Source organism: Crocodylus porosus, unplaced genomic scaffold (assembly GCF_001723895.1).
Source record: "Crocodylus porosus isolate Cpor-Errol unplaced genomic scaffold, CroPor_comp1, whole genome shotgun sequence".
Taxonomy (NCBI): domain Eukaryota; kingdom Metazoa; phylum Chordata; order Crocodylia; family Crocodylidae; genus Crocodylus; species Crocodylus porosus.
In genome coordinates this window covers 11816263-11822828 of record NW_017728906.1, presented here as the reverse complement: position 1 = coordinate 11822828, position 6566 = coordinate 11816263, and positions in this window count along the sequence as shown.

Here is a 6566-nt window from a genome sequence, read left to right as displayed (position 1 = left end):
TGCTATTTCCTGCCAAGGCAGGGGGTCGGACTAGATGATCTACCTAGGTCCCTTCCGACTCTAGCTACTATGAAACTATGAAACTATTTCCTGTTGAAGAGCTGGCTGTTGCTGCATGTGTCAAGGGTTTATTCTGAGCCTCCCTCAGAGGCTCTGGGTGTTGGCTGCAGCCAAGACTGGTGACCTTGACTGGGGTGTGCCACTGCTCCTACTGGGCAGTGCCAGATTTAGGCTTAAACTACTTAAACTACAGCGTAGGGCCTCACAATATGAGGGTCCTCTAAATAAGAAAAAAAACAGGACATTTTTGCTCTAATATAACAAAAATATACATATATATGTCTCCCCGGTTAGTGTTCATATTGAGTTCATAAATTTGTGCAGAAATAACCATAATTCATTTAAAATTTCATTAAAATGCATTTTCATGAATTATTTTTATCGTATGGGACAAACTGGACATGTTTTAGGGCCTCAGTATGTCATAATCTGGCACTGCTGCTGGGACTTACACCCCTGGCTAGAGGCTCTTGCCCCTCCACTCAGGGGCAGGCCAGTAGCCATATTTGGGTCAGGAAGGGGTTTTTACCCCAGGGGCAGGTTGGTACAGGCTGAGGCACAGCCCTTGAACATATATTGATAACACTTCTTAGAAGCAGGAAGTTGGGTGCCATGGCTCCCCAGCTTTACCTGTGGAGGGGTTAGGGTGTTAGGTCTGTGTTGTGTCATGGCTGATAGTAGCCTGATGTAGAGTTTCGGGTATGGTTTGTATAAAAGGGTTTGGGTAGGGCTGATCCTTTCTCAGGCAGTGGGTTGGGCTAGGTGGCCTCTGGAGGTCCCTTCCCTGCCCTGCTTTTTTGAGTCTGTGACACTACAATAGAAGTGGGACATTGGAAGCGGGGTTCCCCCTGATTTATGCATGGCAGATTAGGGGGTTATGCTTGGTTGTGTCAGAGGTGACTATATAGTCTTGCTAAGAGAGGTCAGACAGTGGGTTTGTAACAGGTGACCTGTGGAGGTCCCTTTTAGCCCTACTCCTCTCTGATTCTATGACTTCCCAGGAGTCCCAGCACACCTCAGGAGCCTCTCGTTGTGACATCACAGACTCAGACCTCTGGAGGCCATCTTGTCCAACCCTCTGCCTGAGGCAGAGTTATCCCTACCCAAACCAGCCCATACAAATCCAACATCTAAATTCTAGATTAACCAACCATCAAACGTGACACAACACCGACCTAGCATCCTAACCTGCCACAGGTAAAGCAGGGGAACCATGGCAGTCAATGTCCTGCTTCTGCAATAGAGAGATAGGGCCGGAAGGGACCTCCAGAGGCCATCTCATCCAACCCCTGCCTGAAGCAGAATCAGCCCTATCCAAACCATTCTGTACAAATCCATCATCTAAACTTTACATAAGACTACCATCAACCCTGACACAGCACAGACCTAATCTCCTAACCTGCCACAGGTCTGAAGTAGTGGAACCACAGCAGCCAGCATCCTGCTTCTACGAAATGTTGTCAGTTACATGCTCAAGAGATTCCAGCTAGAAGGCCACATCCCTTGCTACAGAGGATGGCAAAAACCCCCGCAGGCTGTACCAATCTGGCCATGCATAGAATTCCTTCCTGACCCTAAATATCGCAATTGGTCTGACCCTGAGCAGAAGGGCAAGACCCTCTAGCCATGAACCTCCAGCAGAAGCATTGGCACACCCCAGTCAAAGTCCCCAGCCTGCCAGTGTCTCTGAGGGAGGCTTAAAAGCACCCTGACACATGTAGCAGCAAGTGGGGACACGGGCAGTCAGCAAAGCCCATAAGGATGGGAAATGCCCATAGTAGACCATAGGCTGAGCTACCCCTAGATCATCCCTGACCACTGTTTCTACAGGATTAGTTTCTGCCTCTTTTCCAGGAATTTATCCCCCACCTTATCTCAGCAGGGTCTGCACAGGCTTTGCCACCTGGTTTGTGAGACTTCAAGCCCATTCTCCATATGATTTTAGTGCCTCCCTTCTTCCCACCACCTGCTGCTCTTAGGTTTTTTCCTCTTTTTTTAAAAAAAATTCTTTGAGGGAAAGATTTTGCAGGGTGGTTCTGTGGCTGCTAATTATAATGAACAGCAATAGCTAATGTAAGGCCCTCATTCTGCAAAGAGTCAGAGGGGAGCAGATCACTCAGCTGAGTAGGCTGCATGAAGGTGATGCAAAAAGCGGTTCGTTTCTTTGGAGGCTCGCGAAAAGAATCTCAGACACACACTTATTAGCAGCACAAAAGGTGTATTTGCAAATAGGGTCGGAGCAGAGTCAAAGGACTCAGATTACTCCACGCCCCTGAGGAAATTCTCAGCTGGCATTTTATGCCTTCCCTCCTGGGCACGTGTGCAGAAACAGGAACTCTTACAGCTCATTTCCGGTTCATACAAACATGTATGTGTTCACGTCACTTCATCCGTCGCATGTATATTATAATTAACTACTTAAGTATGTGGGGCGGATAGGCAAATATGCATCAGCTAATTGCGCACGCTCAGAAAGTTCTCTAGGTCACCAAGAGTTGAAATCCCCGCCCTTTCAAGGACACAGTCAGTTGAATTCCAGCTTCTGTAATCTGCATGTGAAAATCAGGGGGAGGCCGAAAGAGTGTGGGGGAGGGAGTGATTTAGCATAAGAAAAACTAGCAAGGCTGGCCAAGGAAAAAAATGTCCTTGGCAGTGTTTTTTGCTTATCAGGTACGAGATGCAAACTATGCAGTTCTAACAACACTCCATTTCTAACAGTATTCTAACAATACTCCATTTACTGTGCATTTCTAACAAAGGCATAGCAATCAACCTGCTTGCAGAATGTAATGGTATCAGAAGACTGGAGTCTCCTTGGAAGAAGACCAGGTTTGACAGTGATGCAGTCTAACACAGTGGTTCTCAATGTGTTTAGACTCAAAGTCCCCCTCAATAGATTTGAGTTCCCCCTTGGGAAACTCCCCAACTCTTAGTTTTCACTCTTTTTTTTTTACTATTGAAAAATACTAAAGTAAGTCTTCTGTTGCAAGAAGCTCAGAAGGCCTACAACAAGGCAAAATGGTTTTAACACTGTGAACTGCTGTTTGAAATCTCTGAGTCTTGCTCTCTAGTACTACAGTATATCCTTCACATGGTAGCCTTTATCCTTGTCTCTGGTGTTTAACTTGTGAACCGTGCTTGGACAATTCACATGCTAACATTGCAAGCACATGAAAGGATCTCAAGGCACCCCAGGGTGCCAGGGCACTTCCCCTTGAATATCAGTGGTCTAGCAGAATGCTTTGCATGACCCCATGTTGTCTCCACGAGGCAACTTAAGCAGTTCTCTTTTTATGGTAACTTCTGCAAAGTCTAAATCAGCTAATGTTTCTGTCTTACTGCCCTGGCCTTTGTACAGCTTCAGACTTAGCAGTCATCCTCTTTCATTATTATTCTACTGGATGGCTGGGGGGCAGGGCAGGGCAGGGGCAGGCAAGAACTCATCAGATCCCACAAAATCTCTTTCAACCCATTGTAGACTGAAAACTCCATCATCCCTGACTTGACTTAGATTAGCCTTCACAGCACACATTGTCAATACATCAAGGTAGTGGAAGGGAGCTGGAGTTACCCTGTGAGACTGGAATCAGCACAGGAAACTCTGAAATAAAATTAGTGGGGAATGTTGGAGCTGCCTTCTGAGGGTGGTCCCCTCCCAAGGGAATCTTTCATCATTCGAGATAATGCTGAGTCCCTGCTCTGCAAATTTCAGATCATGTTACAAGGTCTGTTTCTTTCCACAGGGCTTCCTCTGTGAAAGAAGCTGTAGAATGCCCTTCACATCTCTGCTTGTAGAACTGGTGACCCAGATGTTACAGATGACAGCAAAGGATTTTTTTTTTGGGTGAGTTTTTTTATGTTCAGTAAGGCAAGGACAGCTGCATAAAGGTTCTTTAAAAGGGAGGACAAGGGTTTGGGGGTTTTTTTGTTTTGTTTTTTTTACTGTCAAGATAGCAACAGCTTGAAGTCTTGTTTGACTTTTCCTGGAAAACCAGACAGTTTTGCCTTTCAACTTTAGTCTAGTGGACATAGGCACACAGTGCCAGGAGCCCTAAACAAACTAGCTCAGGTGTGGCAAACAATGTAATTTTAGCACGAAACTCCACCCAGGTAAGTTGGTCATCACTGTGTTACACCTGAATGTGCAGTATAGACATTCTAGACCAGATTGCCTGTTGGTTAGTAGGGCTGCCAGGCCTGGCTACTAAAAGCGGCTAGGGGAGACTAAGGCTGGTAGGGGTTGTCAGTGCTTTCCTTTGGGAGGGCAACATAGGTGACTGGTGCCTCCTGAGTCGGGGGGACACTTGCCCCCCCAGTGGCCAGTGAGCAACCGGCGGGGGGGTCCCCCCATGGCTGATTATGCTGACCCAGAAGTGCCAGTGGTGTTTCTTCTGGTGCCCCCACTCCCTGGCCAGTGCTCTCAGGGGGCGGGGCACCAGCGCTCCCACCTGCCTCACTGCCCGTTGCCTAAGCGGGGAATGCTGGCTGTCAGGGGATGCACATCCACCCCCATGCACTCCCTACGCGTCACCACTCAGAGGGCAGTGTGTTAGATGTTTTGACATCTACCCTGGTATTCCTTCCCCTTTTTGGCCTGCTAGGACATGTTATGGAAGCACTGCAAGACTTATCTGGGTAGGCATTTAGCACACAAGGTAACATCATTGTGTTGTTTGGGGAGTTTTTGTTATAGAAGTATATAACTAAATGTTTTAGCTGCTTTTCTAAATCATTGCTTTTTTACTTTAAGTTGTCCTGTGCCTTTCCTGGGGAAGGGTGGCTTGATAATAAATAGAGAAAGCTCCAGTTGTGTCAGAGGCTGAATTTTGTTGTGTGGATCAGTTCAACAACTATGCCGCTCTGGAGCAACGCAGATTGTAAAACCCAGGACAAAGAGTTCTCTGTGGAAAGACTCTTACAATCAAACAATGTTTCAAAGTAGATCAGATGTCACCAGAATCTTAGGAAATGTTGCATAACTTTCCTCTTTGAGAGCCTTTCCACTAAAAATTATGTGAACAGTATGACCACTCCCCTTTATTCCCAGATCCCATGCCAAAAGTCCCCACATTATGCCAAACAGAGCTGTTAAACAAGAAGGGACAGTGACTGCTGCTAATATCAGTTTGATGCTGCAAAAGCTTAGATATTACAATGACAACAGTATAAAACCCAAAGCCAGGGGCTGGCAACATTTTTGGGCAAAGTGCCAAAATCTCCAGAACCTCAACTTGCAAGATATTGGTGTGCTAGGGCAGATGCCACAAGGAGCCTGATCCTTGTTGTGGCAGTGCCACTGCAGCCCCTTCCCTGTCATCCACCCAGAGGCATGCATGTACCCACATATACCTGCCAACAGCAACAAGCTGGGCCAGGGCTCCACAGACCTTGGTGCAGCAGCTTGCACTTCCTGGCCACCTGCCACAACTGGTCCAGGCTCTGGGCAGGTCCCTGCTGCCTGCCATGGAGCCTGGGCTGCTCACAGCAAGCGGTGGGAAGGCTGAAAGCAGCTCCACTGAGGTCTACAGATCCATGGTCTGGTTCACTGCTGGCAATGGGTGCATGCACACCTCCAGGCCGATGACAGGGGAGCTGCAAGTGGCCTGATCCTTGTAGCACCAGCCCTTTCCCTGCTGTCCACCTTGCTGTCCACCCCGAAGCATGCATACCAAGCAAAATGCCATGGCACGTGTATGCCAGGTGAGTTTCATAGATTTCATAGACATTAGGGCTGGAAAGAACCTGAGAAGATCATTGAGTCCAGTCCCCCACCCAAAGGACCGGAAGTCAGCTGAGGTCTGTGGCAGCGCACTCAGGTGCCCTGTGCCTGAGAGCAGAAACAGCTCAGGAGAGACCTCCAGTGGCAAGAAGGGGGAAGCCCAGCTGTTAGTTACCAGAGCAGACAGAGTCACAGCTGCTTGTTGCTAGGACAACCGCTGGGGAGCCAGCTGACAGGAAGGGGCAGGGCCTGGCCAATATAAGCCCCAGGCATGAGGCCAGGGGGCCAGTTCCCCTCTCGTGGTCAAGGGAGGAGGAGCTTGGCCAGTGCAGACAGAGGGGAGAAGCCTGACTGCATGAGCAGCCCCTGATTGCTGCTATGGGTTAGAGTATTTCCTGGTAGGGATTGAATGTTGTTTGGCTGAACGGTTTAGCTTTTTTTATGTTATAGCCCAGGGGCTTTGTGTTTTTTGTGTTTGCTGTTTAACTAGAGGACTGGGTGAGGCTATTGGGGGTGGAGGAGGCCTCATAGGGGCTCCATGGTAGTGTGGGGACTACCATGGTAGTGTGGCACCAGAGAGGGTGTGGCAATTTGGGGTGCACTGACCCCAGCCCCAGAGAGAGAGGGGCCCCAGGGAAGTCAAGGAGAGGGCCAAATCACAGCAAGGCCCAGGTCAAAACCACATCAGTACCATCTGTGAGGCTTGGGCTGTGGTGTAGGGGAGGAAAAGGAGCCACAGATGGCACCCCCTGGCACTGGGGCGCATAAAATGGGCAGCCTCCTGCTA